Here is a 16,239-nt window from a genome sequence, read left to right as displayed (position 1 = left end):
GAATAAACACCACATACTGCTCAACAAGCACTCTAACTAACCCACCAGGTTAACCAGGTAGAATAAACATGTCCACACATAAACAGTAGTGGGGGAAATAAAGTATCTAAAATAGAAGCAGCCCATCAAGACAGTCATGAAATATTACTATCTTGAGCTATTTTGAACAACATAGCAGTCTAACCCTGTATGGTGGAGAAAGAACAGATAAGGAAGGAAGGAAGGTGAGAGAGTATATCTTAAAGCAGGGTTCCCTAACTGGCGCCCRGCAGGATTTATTTGYCTCCCCAAGTTTTCTGAGCAGTTTTTTATTGTTGYACARAAGACTGTAAAAACACCGGCAAATGAACTCCAAGTGATTTTAATTTTGGAAATGTCTCCCAAAGTATTCCCACGCATAAGAGATTCTGTATATGTGATTGTTTACAAATGTAAGCATAATTCTCCTAACCTGCTGCGTTAATTCTCCTAACCTGCTACGTTAAAGCACTTCGGTATTGAAGTGGCGTGAAAAGAGTATTTCCCCATATCTTAGAAGGTATTGGTCTGTCCACTACCACCATGATAAATGGACCAGGATCTGTTTTAGAAGTAATTCATCTTTATCCTCACATCTGGTCCAAAACTAGATGCATGCTCTCACTTCTGGTTGTAATCTGGTNGTCCAAAACTAGATGCATGCTCTCACTTCTGGTTGTAATCTGGTCCAAAACTAGATGCATGCTCTCACTTCTGGTTGTAATCTGGTCCAAAACTACTATAGATACATGCTGTTAGTTTTGGTTCAAAACTAGATGCAAATCTAGATGCAAATTATACCTTCGTCAATTTGTAGTGTAATTCTTAATCTCCGACTGGGTGGAGGGAATTAGTGAAACTCTAAGAACATCAAATAATTTCAGTATGACAAGGCCTAGTTTCCCCCAACCCAGAGGACCAGCCAAGCTAGCCTGCTTAAACCAGACTGAAATCGGTGGCTCACCACTGTTTCAGTTTAAACACAGCTAAGTCAGTTTGGATTCCAGGCTACCAGGCAGCCAATGTCCAAATGAAAGCAATGCTTTATGTTTGCGTTCTGGGGGCAGAACGGACTCCGTGGAGATATCAAACGGAACACTGGAACAATGGAGCTTTGTGCAAGGCTGGCCATTTTACCAGGCTAAGCTGCTGTTTACTTACTTTTGTGTTTTCAAGCGAACAGAGAGGGGGAGATGCACTGGCAGCATACCAATCCTTGGTTCAGTTACTATTGGAAATCTTTCAAATACTTTAAGCATTTGCTCTAGTCTAGTTTACCATGGAGTGCCAGATGTTTGCGATTTGCTGTTTTGGACATTTCTATTGGTCCATTTTAAGCCAGGCAAGCTCAATCAAGCACAGACAAAGCTTTTAAATAATTTAGCATATTATTTGAACCCAGGTCTGCAGCATACTGAGATCATTCATAACCCACTGACAGCAGGGGACATCACAGACAGGCAGCACAACTGACCCAGCCCTCAGTCTAATCATAACACACTAACGCTATGCTAGACAAACACAATACGTTTGTGTATTTTTGTGTTGTATTTGTTTAGGGATTGATGCTGTCTTGGCATAGAATGCAGCACGTTCATGTATTTCATCCTCCCACTGGTCCCTTTGTCTGTCTGTTGGTTTAATGATTGATATATTGCATTGTTTGTTTAGAAAATGCTTCTATTGAAGACAGTTGCTRTACTCGGTATATCAGTGAATCACTGCAGCTATTCAGGCTAAAGGGCACAACAGCAATATAATCCAGCTGGGATTTGATCAGACAAACCCTCTCATCTAATGGCGTGGTAGGGAGCCTGGTGGTTAGAGCTTTGGACTAGTAACCGAAACGTTGCAAGATCGAATCCCCGAGCTGACAAGTAAAAAATCTGTCATTCTGCCCCTGAACAAGACAGTTAACCCACTGTTCCTAGGCCGTCATCGAAAATAAGATTTTTTTATTAACTGACTTGCCTAGTTAAATAAAGATCAAATAAATAATGTCCATGGATATTAATAATTGTTAGGCCAAAGAGCTTTTAGACTGAAGGTCAAATGTAACAGCTTTTTAGAAATTCCTTCTCAATCTCATCATAAACAATGTTTTTAGCAGCTAATGGCAATCTCTAATAAATACAAATACAAATTCTACCTTAAATCTCATCTGGAAGAGAGGCCTGTTTTGTACCCAATTTACACCAGTGGGTTCAATAAATCAAATTTGACTTCACTTCACCTCCTTCCCATATCCCTAGGTGACAACATCCTGGCGGTACTGAAGCACCTGGCGATGTCTGAGGAGCTGGCGGACTCGTCGGAGTATCGTCATGGCAACATGGTGTTCTTCGACCTGCTTGGCATTGTGGTGGTGGCGTACCCGGCCCGCGTTGGTACCATCATCAACTACATGACTGCCATGGCAACCTTCCTCTACCTATTTAAGAAGTGCTCCCATCCCAGTAATGTGGGTAAGTGGCATCATGAGCATAGATTGCGACCTGACCCAGATTTGTGTGAAGGCGGGGAGTATTGTCAAATGTTGTTATGAACAAATGCAGCGAAGAGTACAGTAAATGTAAAAGGCACACAAAATCAACTGTGTAATGTTGGGATTCAGTCTTGTCAGGTGTCCTTAACTTTGGTCTAATCATTTTCCCATAATCTCCACTGTTACCTTTTTMAATTGCTACCATGGTTATGCGTTTTCATATTTCTTCCGTAAGAAACCTTTCTATTTAGCCCTATCCATATAGGCCAATCCCCACGAGTGTAAAGGGTTTATGTGTTTGAGCAGGTTAGTTTGGTAATGTGGGGGACCTTTATTGGTTGTTTCCCTCTAAAGTGTGTTAAAGGATGAATGACTATCTGTGTACAGCAGAGTTGGGGTAAATTCCATTTCAGTTCAGGAAGTCAACTGAAATTCTAATGTACATTTTCTTCAATGGCTTTCTCCGGGGGAAAATATAATTTCAGTTGACTTCCTGAATTGACCCKATCCCTGACTAGCTGTGTACTGTATCTCCCTCTCTTTCCCAGGAGGTCGTTACATAAAGGAGCTGGCCTATGCCACGGCGGTGGTCATCCTCAGCTGGTTGGTCACTCTGCTGACAGTGCTCATCATAGCCTTGGTTGTGTCGCTGACAGGACGATCCATGTTCTGGTATTAACACTTGAAACACACATTTTCTTCAGGAAGTGTACATTTTCTAGTTTATTTAGACAACATTTATTTGACCATTTAGACATAAATAACAAATGTCCAGAGTATAACAAGAGAAGATGTATGGAAGTAGATGTATCCAATCACTCTTTTGTCTGTGTGTTTATAACCACACACTTTAGAGGACAACTTTATTATTTTAACAATATAGAATATTGTCATTACTTATAGAAGTATAAGTCATATCATTTTGCATAAATATAGTTTTCTTTCTCCGTTGTCCTCTAGGTACAACGACTTCTATACATGCATCTTTATGTATGGTTCTGCTGCCACTGGGACGATGGTCCTGATCCACACACTGGCCAAGAACCTCTACTACGGGGTGAGCTGTGTGTGTGTGTGTGTGTGTGTGTGTTTGTGGTGCATGGGTCAGTTGTTTGTTCACCCGCACTCGCCCACAATTGCTAATAACCCATCCACAACCACCCGACTATATGTGATAATGTGACAATCTGAGGCCCACACCCAACCCTCTAGCTGTAGGCTAGTCCGAGACGGCAGAACCATTTTTCTGAAAGGGGGTGCAGGATTTATTTTGTTGTTGCCTGATTTAGATATGTTTCTGCTTATAATTTCCAACATTTTGGTAGAATATTTGTTAGTCAACTTGTCTATAATTAGATACATGAAGCTTCTCTTCTGTCATACAGTGCATTCGGGAAAGTATTCAGACCGCTTCCCTTTTTCCACATTTTAAGATGCTACAGCCTTATTCCACAGTTGACAGTGCACGTCAGAGCAAAAACCAAYCCATGAGGTCGAAGGAATTGTCCGTAGAGCTCCGAGACAGGATTGTGTCGAGGCACAGATCTGGAGCAGGGTACCAAGAACACAGTGGCCTCCATCCTTCTTAAATGGAAGAAGTTTGGAACCAGCAAGACTCTTCCTAGAGCTGGCCGCCTGGCCAAACTGAGAAATCGTGGGAGAAGGGCTTTGGTCAGGGAGGTGARCAAGAACCCGATGGTCACTCTGACAGAGCTCCAGAGTTCCTCTGTGGAGATSGGAGAACCTTCCAGAAGAACAACCATCTCTGCAGCAATCCACCATCAGGCCTTTACGGTAGAGTGGCCAGATTGAAGCCACTCCTCAGTAAAAGACACATGACAGCCCGCTTGGAGTTTGCCAAAAGGCATCTAAAGAACTCTCAGACCATGAGAAACAAGATTCTCTGGTCTGATGAAACCAAGATTGAACTCTTTGGCCTGAATGCCAAGCGTCACATCTGGAMGAAACCTGGCACCATCCCTACGGTGAAGCATGGTGGTGACAGCATCATGCTGTGGGGATGTTTTTCATTGGCAGGGACTGGGAAACTAGTCAGGATTGAGGGAAGATGAACGGAGCAAAGTACAAAGAGATCCTTGATGAAAACCTGCTCCAGAGTGCTTAAGACCTCAGACTGGGAGCGAAGGTTCACCTGCCAACAGGACAATGACCCCAAGCACACAGCCAAGACAATGCAGGAGTGGCTTCGGGACAAGTTTCTGAATGTCCTTGAGTGGCCAAGCCAGAGCCCGGACTTGAACCTGATCAAACATCTCTGGAGAGACCTMAAAATAGATATGCAGCGACGTTCCCCATCCAACCTGACAGAGCTTGAGAGGATCTGCAGAGAAGAATAGGAGAAACTCCCCAAATACAGGTGTGCCAAGCATGTAGCATCATACCCAAGAAGACTTGAGGCTGTAATCGCTGCCAAAGGTGCTTCAACAAAGTACTGAGTAAAGGGTCTGAATACTTATGTAAATGTAATATTTCTAAATACCTGTTTTTGCTTTGCCTTTATGGGGTATTATGTGTAGATTGATGAGGGGGGAAACGATTTAATCAATTTTAGAATAAGGCTGTAATGTAACAAAATGTGGAAAAAGTCAAGAGGTCTGAATACTTTCCAATTGGACTGAATGTCTATGGATTCAGTATGTTGCCCTAGAACAGCTATTCTCAGACTGGGGTAGGCGCAATGCCGTCGGGGGTACGCCAAATAAAAATGTGATAAACATTTTCAAACAGTCCATTTAGATTTTCCACCGGGGCTATACATTTGGATGATGTTTTTTTCTCGCCTGAGTAGCTTCGTTTCACTGCCAAAAATAAAATGAAACCATCTAGTGTTCAGCGAAATAACAACACAATGTCAAATACAGGTAGCCTAGTCAGATAATTAATATCCAATCACATTAACCGTTACTCTCTCGCGGGAATTCCATTAACGGTCCGTATGTAGCCAAARGTAGCTGCTGCTCGTTCGGTTTCCTCAAAAATTTATGAATGGTTAAAAACAGTTAGGCCCGCGTCCATAGAGACACATACCAGCTCTACTGGTAGTACTGTTACTACCAGCAGTACTACACCTGCAGCTGTCGACGACACAAGTTGTTCTGCTTCCACGAGCCCATCCAATGCTAGCATAAGTATTTCTACATTTGTTGCTAGCCCCGGCTAGCATGGACACTGACAGTTGTGAATCTGATGCAGCCGAAGAGCTACTGCCCCCTTACATTGATTTGGGGTTCACTTATATTGAGAATAGTGCCTTTCCTCAGCCACAGTGTGTTATATGTGCAAAAGTACTTTCTCACAACTCAATGAAACCTTCACTCTTGTGCAGACATTTAGAAACAAAACATGCTAATTTGAAAAAATTAGCGCAACGGGACGTTTGGAGCAGGAATTAAGACAACTTTCGAGTTGTAAGACATGTATAAAGCAACATATACCATTAATAAGAAGGGGCTAGAAGCGTCTTATATGGTGAGCTACCGAGTGGCTAGGACAGACAACCCCATACTATTGTAGAGGACTTAATTCTTCCTGCTGTTGCGGATATATGGCTGGGACAATGCTGGGGGAAAAAGCCCCAAAAAACTATATAGACAATGCCTTCATCAAACACACTGTTCACGACGCATCAGTGACATGGCAGGAGATGTTTTGAAACCATTACTGCTTTGCATACAAGCCAGTGAATTATATGCGTTACAGCTGGATGAGTCAATAGACGTGGCGGGCCTGGCACAGCTCCTGGTAATGTCTGTTACTGTTTATGGAGGGTCAATTAAGGAAGACTTCCTCTTCTGGAAACCAGGATAACAGGAGAGGATATTAAGTACTGGACAGCTTGTGACATCAAATGGACTTTGGTGGTCAAGATGTGTTGGTATCTGTACTGATGGCGCAAAAGCCATGACATGGAGACATAGTGGAGTGGTAACGCGCGTGCAAGCAGTTTGCTCCCGACGCCACTATGGGTACACTGCAGCATCCACGCGAGGCTCTTGCTGCCAAGGGAATGCCTGACAGCTTGAAAGATGTTTTGGACACGACAGTGAAAATGGTTACCTTTGTTAAAGCAAGGCCCCTGAACTCTCGTGTATTTTCTGCATTATGTAATGCTATGGCAGCGACCATGTAATGCTTTTAGAACATACAGACGTGCGCTGGTTATCAAAGGCAAAGTATTGACACCATTTTTTTAGAATTGAGAGACGAACTTAAAGTTTCTTTATGACCATAATTTTCCACTTGTCTGGCCGCTTGCATGATGATGAGTTTCTCACACAACTGGCCTATCTGGGTGAGTGTTTTTTCTCGCCTGAATGATCTGAATCTAGGATTACAGGGACTCTCCGCAACTATATACAATGTACGGGAGCTCTTCTCTGTCTGCATTAACAAGGACAACACACAGGTCTTTCCATCATTGTATAATCTTTGGGTGCAAATAACTCAAGTTTACGGGCAATGTCAAATGTGATAATAGCGAAGCACCTGAGTGAGTTGGGTGCACAATTACGCAGGTACTTTCCCGAAGCGGACAACACAAACAACTGGATTCGTTATCCCTTTCATGCTCTGCTCCTTCCAGCTTACGATATCCGTAGTCTGAACAAGAGATTCTCATTCGAAATTGGCAATAAGCGGTTCTGTGGAAAAATTGAATTTAATCAGAAGCCACTGCCAGATTTCTGGATTGGCGGCGCTCAGAGTAATCCTGCCGTGGCAAATCGCGCTGTTAAGACACTGGATGCCCTTTTGGCAACCAACGTACCTATGTGAGAGTGGATTCTCAGCTCTCGCTAGGATGAAAGCTAAATGCAGGCACCGACTGTGTGTGGAAATTATTTAAGACTGAGAACTCTGCTCCAATACAACCCAACATTGCAGAGTTATGTGCATCCTTTCAAGCACACCCTTCTCATTAACCTGTGGTGAGTTATTCACAACTTTTGTTGAACAAATAAGGTTTTGTATGTAAGATGGTTAAATAAAGAGCACAATGATGTATTATTATTAGTGCCCTGGTCCTATAAGAGCTCTTTGTCACTTCCCACGAGTCGGGTTGTGACAACAACTCACACTCATTCTTATGTTTAAAAAATGTATTGTGTGTGTGTGTGTGGCAGGCTTACAATGATGGCAAAAAAACAACATTTGACAGTGCACTTACCCTGGTGCTATTTGACAGTACGCAGCTGATCGTTGAATGTTTGAAGGGGTAGGGGATTKTAAAAAGGTTTGGGAACCACTGCCCTAAAAGACTAAATAAACCCGTGCTCACCATACATCGATAGAATGAATGCTTCAATCTAGTTGACATTGGTAAAGTTTTCTCTGTCATTTCTGCTTCTTTCTCAGAGCAAATACGTTTAGGGATCGGGGAGGAAATGCAATAGCAAAAAAAAGAAGAAAAAAAAGAATGATTTTCTTTACCAAGTTTCTGAAGGACATCAGTTTGACCGGTTGTACAGAAATAGAAAGCTGTGTAAAAGTGCCAACATGTTTCTGATAAGATTTAAGTTCTGCTTGGATGCATATTTAATGTGGTTGAAATACTATCAGCTTTTATGATGCTGATAAATATAGCACCTCTACAGATGGTATCTAACTGATCATTCACGTTCTCTCAAGATACTGAAATAAATAAATCATATTTCTCCACTCCTGTTCTCCAGTAAAAATGTAGCCTACATTTGGTGTATCATTTTAGTGCAAGAAATGTTTCATTCTGCAGGAGTTAATGTTAAGGCTCTGTGAGAGGTTATAGACCTACAGTCAGTGTCCAGATTTCAGTTTCCATTTTACTCATCTGAACAGTAGGCTACAGTTCCCTTGATGTGTCATAGGCCTATTTGAAGTCCGATCTTGTGACTGTTGAATGTGTATAGCGCCTCAATCACCACACAACACTGTCATCATCCTCTTTTACCACTTAACCAAATCTTTCCCAAACATGACTTTCTGGTCCTCCCTTCTCTTTATTTTCAACTCTACATTTCACAGCTTTTCTCTTATTGAAGTAAACTCTGACATTGTCCTTTTTGCCTTCGTMGATCGACGTTAACCTTTTCTGCCCGTTCCCAGTCGTGTGGCCTATTTGGCGGTAGTACAGTTAGGCCCAAAAGCTTTTGCACTAGTACCAGATAGCCTAAAATAATTAAAGAAAAACCTCAGTGTAGCCCATATATGCAGTTGACCGGGAAGTTCATGAGCAGATGAGCTCCTGAATCTTTCAGAATTATTCTACAAAAAGATAGATTTAGAGTTGGATAAAGTTTATATTTTTTTATATTTTTTACAAGGACATATACATGATACTACCCTCCACATCCTAACCTTAATTCCAAATCCAAACTCCAAACCCACATCCTAACCTTTAATTCCAAACTCCAAACCCACAGCCTCGTTTTGGACAAAATTCTCACTGCTAATGTTTCTTACTGCTATCCAGCAAACTTTCTGATAACCCAACAACCAGCGATAGAAGCACAACAGAAACCCGAAAAATATAATCCAACCTGGAACTGAGTAAGTAATGTTCCGTCTGTWGCTACTTCTAAAGCCTAGAAGGAAAATAACATTACAATAATCTCTATATATTTTACTTCATAAGGACTGAATGCTAAGTTAAGGCTACCAAGCTTGATAGGAAAGAACAGATCTGTCTGCAACTTCAATTTCCACTGAGGTGAGAGGTAGTGAAAGCCCTTCAGCCCAACTATGGCAGCAGAGTTCCTCCCCCAACCAAATTTTRGCCCCCTGCTCCATGCCTTCCCCCTTTGCAGAGGTCACCACAGTACAGTATCCCTTGGATATAAAAAATGAGAGAGTACAAAGAGAAGCTCCTCATGGACAATCCAGAGACACTTTTTACTGACTGCTACAAAAATAGGAAAGAAAGCAACTTAATCTTCCACACAGACCATCCCTGGGCATTGCACACTGCTATAAGAGCACAGCAGCCTCCTTCAAGAGAGAGGGTATTGGCAGAGGGGGGAAGATCAGAATACTGGAAAACAAGGACCCTGAGACAACCTATTCAATCTGTACAACAATGGAACAGTGGCGGAGGGCAACTTCAAAACACTTTCAGCAGGACTTCCACAGAATCAAAGAGAGAGCACGGCAGGAGAAGCTCTCTCTTGATGACGACTACCCCACTCCAAGCTAGTCTGATCACACCTCTTCAAACTGCCCTGCAGACGAGGAGAGTCACCCCCATAGTCGAGAGGGATACATTCAGAGATGGTGAGCTAGTCCACACACGCCAGACAGCACAGAACCACAAAACAGACCAGCACAACCACACCCCCCCCCCCAGCAGGACCTGAAGGGCTGAAGGTAGAGCTGGCTGCAACTCCGTCTGAGGTAGAGAACTTGAGGAACAAGGAGGAACACACAGCCCAGCTAACAGCACTGCAGGAAGAGGAGAGAACTGAGATGCGACAATGAACAACTCATGAGAGCTGCTCCCCCCAGGGAAGTCAACAGAACAGCCCACTTCAGACCCCAACCACACCTTAACACCACAGCAGACAGACAAGGTGAGGATCCACCAAACCCAGCAGACTCCCCCTCCTGGCACCCTCAACTGCAGCCCATATACTCACAAAGGAGCAACAGACACCCCTCCCAGACCAGTGAGATACCCTCCAGAACTGCAAGACCCCCCCACCATCAGCCATTCCCCTAAATAAAACTAGCCACACCATCCACCCTTTAAATTAAAATTGTTCCATGAAAATGTGCATATGAAACCATAYCTGGCATGCAGATCGGTAGAAATTGTAAGATAAATTGGCATTCCACATGAGAAAGGTTGCTGACTCCTCGTGTAGCCTTTTACCGGCTACTTCAGGAGAGTAATGTCAGAATCTGTGAAAGCCAACAGGAGGAAYATGGTCGGGTTAAAGTTGTTTTCTTCCTTTAGATCTCTGACTCCCTCTTGAGTRKTTTGTGTGTTATTTCATCAAACAGTGAGCTTAAAGCATCAGACAATCTTAATGCATACKGTGCATTCGGAAAMTATTCAGACCCCTTGACTTTTTCCACATTTTGTTACATTACAGACTTATTCTAAAATGGGCAAAGTAGTTTTTTTTCTTCTCATCAATCTACCCACAATACCCCATAATGACAAAGCAAAAACAGTTTTTWWMWWWTTTTAGCACAGAAATACCTTATTTACATAAGTATTCAGAACCTTCGCTATGAGACTCGAAATTGAGCTCAGGTGCTTTGATTTCATTAAAACACATAGGGTGTGCCTATGTATGGAAAAATACAAGTTAAAAAAATTCTACCAATCAATTAGTCGAAACAACAGATTACTTTCTGTCAACCAATATTAATTATTTTGTCGGGGACAGCCCTACTCGATACTGCAGCGATTTTTATCACAATGTGAAGCCTTGCCTGTTAGAAKAGTCAAACTCACCTAGTCATATGACTGAAAAAGTTCTACCACCCAGACCAGACGCTTTGAAAAGCTTTTATTCTGAAATTCAGTTCAGCCCTGCAGGTTTAAAACAGCATGCGTATGTTGTGCTTTCAACAGACTTGTGTCAATAGTGCTATAGTCTTATGCCCAGCCTAGCCACGTTTATACAGACTCAGCTTCTGTTATTGACCTCTCTGTTCTGTCTGTAACCACGTTGGGTTATTTTGGTATTGTCCTGGGTGCATTTGTTCCACGGGTGTGGACAATATCTATATTTTAATATGCACACTGGCATACCATACCACTTGGAATGAAGCAATGTATTGGGCATGTATTGTCAGTTCTATATTAGCCTGCATATTGGGATGTAGTTAATGGTTTATGCCAGTGCTCTATGGTAGGTAGTGGTGCTGTAGCAGGCTAGCCGCCGTTGGCAAAATAAAATGTAACAAACATACATGTTTATTACAAATCGTTTTCATCCAAACTGCTCGCAGCACGCCAAAGAGCATCTGCTTAGCGAGGCTCTAATAGGCATGCCCTATTTTTACGTTTTTTAAAGCATTTCAGCAATGTCTCCGCTTCTCTCTCCATGCTCCTAATAAGTTTTTTTTACTAATTAGGGAGTGGGTGATTGAAAGATTAACTGAGTTCCACACTCCGTCCAGTTGTATGGCGGTAATGCACCTTAAAGTTGGTTGCCAAGCGCATATAAAGTCGGCACAAGAAAGGAGGAGAGATTAAATAGAAACTACCTAGGTTTCAGCTTTTATACTGGCAGATAGATTGTAGATTCATCATTTGTAATTGTCTGCATCCTTTCAAATGCACCACATATTTTTTGTAATCGAGTGGCCAGTCAAAAGTTTGGACACACCTAAACTCATTCAAGGTTTTTCATTTATTTTTACTATTTTCTACATTGTTAGAAGATAAGCATAGACATCAACTATGAAATAAAACTATGGAATCATACGCAAAAAAGTTGTTAAACAAATCACCAATTATGTTAATTTTTGAGAAAGTCGCGCTGCCCTTTGCTTTTGTATGGACATTGTTTGGCACACTCTTTATTTCGTCTCTTTACAGATTTCATTTCAGCAGTTTTTTGGAACCAAAATCTTTCATTTATTGATCTCATTAGACACAAAGGACAGATATCCAGGCCGGATCAATGTCCATTGCTTCATGTTTCTTTGTCAAGCAAGCTTCTTTTATTGGTGTCCTTCGTAGTGGTTTTCCTTTTGCAGCCAAGTTTGACATGTAAGGACCTGATCTCACTCAGTGCCTCTTCTGAGTTGATGTTAAATGTGTTGAACTCTTGTGAACGCATTTACTTTGGATGGCAATTTCTGCTGCTGGTAATTCATTGAACTTATCCTCTGTAGCCAGCGGTACTCTGGGTCTTTTCTTTTCTGTGGGCGGTCCTCATTGAGAACCAGTTTCATCATAGGCGCTTGATGGTTTTTGCTAAAGAAACTGCACTTGAATGAAACTTTCAAAAGTTCTTGACACCTTTCCCGATTTGACTGAACGCTCATGTCTTAGTAATGATGGCTGTTGTTTCTCTTTGCTTATTTGAGCTGTTTTTACCATAATATTGGACTTGGCCTTCTACCAAAATAGGTATATTCTTCTGTATACCACCCTACCTTGTCACCACACAGAATGATTGGCTGCAAGCATTAAGAAACTTCACAAATGACTTTTAACAAACACACCTGTTTAATTTAATGCCCATTCCAGATGACTACCTCATGAAGCTGGTTGAGAGAATGCCAAGAGTGTGCAAAGCTGTCATCAAGGAAAGGATGGCTACTTTAAAGAATCTCAAATATAAAAATATATTTAGTATGTTTAACACTTTTTTTTGGTTACTTACATGATTCCATGTGTTTATTTTCATAGTTTTAGATGTCTGGATGAGTAGGTGTGTCCAACATTTGACTGGTACTGTAAGGTAAACTGGGATATGATATAAAGAGTTATCGGAGCTGATCTTTTCCACAAATAGAGAGCTCGTCTAGAATTCAAGATCCTCCCTTTCCCACTTCTCGTCAGTACAAACATATTACTACGTCACACTTATTTGCCTCAACTTTCTACCTTTTAAAAAAATATAATAATACTTTATTCTTTACTGGATGCCTTGTATCTTCCAATGTGCAGCTTTCATTAAGTATACATTATGCGTATCCACTCAAGCTTACAGACGCATTAATACTCATACTTGCATGGCAGGATTCGTTTAAGGAATATTCTACGTAGACGTTGATAAATGTTTGAACTTCACGTACATTAGGATATATAAATTTGGGTCTTGACAATACGTATTCCTAGATGATTAGCCTTTTATATAGATATTATCCATTTGGTGTCTATAACTAGAGAGAGCGGGTATAAATGTCAGAATAAGTAGATGATAATATACCATACAGACGATAAACTCTTGTGATATACTGAGGTTGCTTGTAAGGTGGTTCTCATATTTACTTTTGTAGGAGTATTTAAAAGCATTGATTACCTGATATACGCTTTCAGTGGTACGTCGTTTCTTGAGTGACTATCCTTTTTCAAGTTTCTCTATCAGATGGAGCCTACAATGGCACATCTATTGATAAATCCTTTTAGATATGACATTAACTGTTGCATTCGGTATGGGATATCTTCGTTAGACCTTCCTTTGGATTTAATTTTTCTCCGCTCACAACTTTGGTTTATCTATACATGCACGCATTTGACTTTCTATAAAATGAGAGCTCACATGTAGATGTTTTTGTTCTTCTGATTACTTGTGCGCATCAATCAACTTCTAGCTCCTTACACAATTGACTCCTTCCGTCAAGTTGTACATAAGGGAACACAAAACCAGTTTTCTCTTAGAGAGTCTTTTTATGTTTCGGGCACTTAGAAATCATTAATTTCCCTTTTAAATTTTACATTAAGTTTTTCAGAAACTTCTGGTCATACTCGCCATGGGGTACCTCTATTGGGAAGGGCTCAGAGTTGCATTGGATGAAATTTATTCATTTTGCGACACTTAATTTAGGGAGGCTTCGTCGTGCCGCATTCAGGAATGTAAGTGAGTATAAAATACAAGAATTTGTAAAACATAATAGATTTCTACATTCTTACCAATCAATTATTGTTTACGTTTAACAGAATCATAATCAGACTATAAATTTGTATTTTATATTCGTTCTTCATAACCCTCCATCTAAATAATCTTAATTCTACTAGGAATCGGGTGGACTCGCATGAGCTGAGGCACACGCACATAAAAAGGTTTCTAGAACATTTTTGCAGCATCTGATTTATTAATTAAATAAAAGTTCAGGAAGGTGCGAACCGCACCGTGGATTCTACATTCTATTCAGATACAATTGTGAATCTAGGCCTCGCTTATAGATCAACAGGTATTTCCATAAACTTTCACTCTTGTAGTGGAAGCTTCGACTAGGCAAAGTTTTGTATCGCGACAACGCGATTAAACAGGGCTCGAGTCTTCTTTTGGGTATCAGGGACCGAAAATAGCTACAAGCCTTGCGTGAACAGGTACTTCTTCTCTTTCTGATTATTCTTGGGAAGATTTGTTGTCAGCATCCTCCGGTTTTTCTCTAATGACAGCAGGACATTGCTCTCGAGTATTCGTGTCGAGGTTGGTATTTCATAGGGCAGACTTTGGGTCTTAGTGGCTGATTAGCAGTTTCCAGCTCATTATGGCTTCCAGGGTCTCTCTAGCATTGATGTGGGCTCGACCGCCCGGTTTTTTATAAGTCGGAGCTGGCTAGTGCAGCGTCGTCCTATATTTCAGGACGACATTCTCCCGAGCTTAGGTCCCTCATAGTAGCCATCGTCACCCCATAGCCGTTTGGCGGTTTGGCTGTTTGTTGGTACTTTTAGGGCTCTTTGCCTGTTTGGAAGTGACCCTTCGCCAGTCTGAGGTCTGAGCTGTCTCTCAGATTTGCAGGGCTATTCTCATCCTGATAGCGGATCCTCAGCGCGGTGTGACTTAGGCTCACTTCAGATATATCTATTTCCATACGAATCACTCTGCACCTAGTCTCCCATTCCCTGCGCTGAAAGCTAATCCCCACCATTGGATGATGTTACTCCGACTTCACCTCTCACTTCTGAATTGGCATATGGCACACTGTGATGTGTGCATCTTAGTGTCTAGTTCTACTTATGACGTGTTAGACTCGCTTGTGGATATTTGCAGGCACTTGATAGATGGTATTCAATCGGTTTGTTTATTCTCTATGGTCGGTGAGAGTCTTCTTTGGCTCGCATTTTGGGTAGATCAACGTCCATAGATAGGCGTTGCGTTAACCAGAGTGCTTTTCTCTTGACTGGGCGTTGTCGGACTCTATGAGACTCCATGGCTCACTGTATTCGGCCAGACTCAAGGGCCTGGTTGGACAGCTAGAAGGAGATGCATGCTGAGCAGCGCAGAACTGCCTGGTTCGAGTGCTTTGTACACATCAGAGGAACAGGCTTAAGGCATGGACGGCTCCCTCATGGCCCATAGAGGAACTGTGGGAAGGGCTCATCGTGGAAGGAGCTGGCCTAGATCAGTGGTGGTCTAGGAGGGGCATTGCCCTGAACTGGGAGCACATTGACCAATGCTATGGTTGAGTTGGGCAGGGAGGGCGCTCAGGGCCTTTGGACACCCTTGAGACACTGGAGTGGCAGAGCTCCAGGCCTTGGACACTGAGACACTGAGAGGCAGAGTTCCAGGCCTGGACACTGAGACACTGGAGTGCAGAGTCCAGGCCTGGACACTGAGACACTGAGTGGCAGAGCTCCAGGCCTTGGACACCGAGAGACACTGAGTGGCAGAGCTCCAGGCCTGGACACTGAGACACTGAAGTGGCAGAGCTCCAGGCCTGGACACTGAGACACTGAGAGTGGCAAGAGCTCCAGGCCTGGACACTGAGACACCTGAGTGGCAGAGCTCCAGGCCTGGACACTGAGACACTGAGTGGCAGAGCTCCGTCCTGGACACTGAGACACTGAGAGGCAGAGCTACCAGGCCTGGACAACTGAGACACTGAGTGGCAGAGCTCCAGGCCTGGACATGAGACACTGAGTGGCAGAGCTCCAAGGCCTGGACACTGAGACACTGAGTGGCAGAGCCCAGGCCTGGACAACTGAAACACTGAGTGGCAGAGCTCCAGGCCTGGACACTGAGAACACTGAGTGGCAGAGCAACCAGGCCTGGACACTGAAGACACTGAGTGGGCAAGAGCTCCAGGCCTGGACACAGAGACAGCTTGAG

At 42.5% G+C, this 16,239-nt stretch overlaps 1 pseudogene; it reads left to right on the top strand.

The window, feature by feature from the left end:
- The window catches only part of LOC111980062 (endoplasmic reticulum metallopeptidase 1-like), a 72,465-nt pseudogene that overhangs the window by 35,996 nt on the left and 20,230 nt on the right, over positions 1 to 16,239 (top strand).

The sequence above is a fragment of the Salvelinus sp. IW2-2015 genome, linkage group LG20 (genome assembly GCF_002910315.2).
Source record: "Salvelinus sp. IW2-2015 linkage group LG20, ASM291031v2, whole genome shotgun sequence".
In the NCBI taxonomy this organism is placed as follows: domain Eukaryota; kingdom Metazoa; phylum Chordata; class Actinopteri; order Salmoniformes; family Salmonidae; genus Salvelinus; species Salvelinus sp. IW2-2015.
Note: the sequence above shows the minus strand (reverse complement) of the source record. Positions and strands in the feature narration are given on the sequence as shown.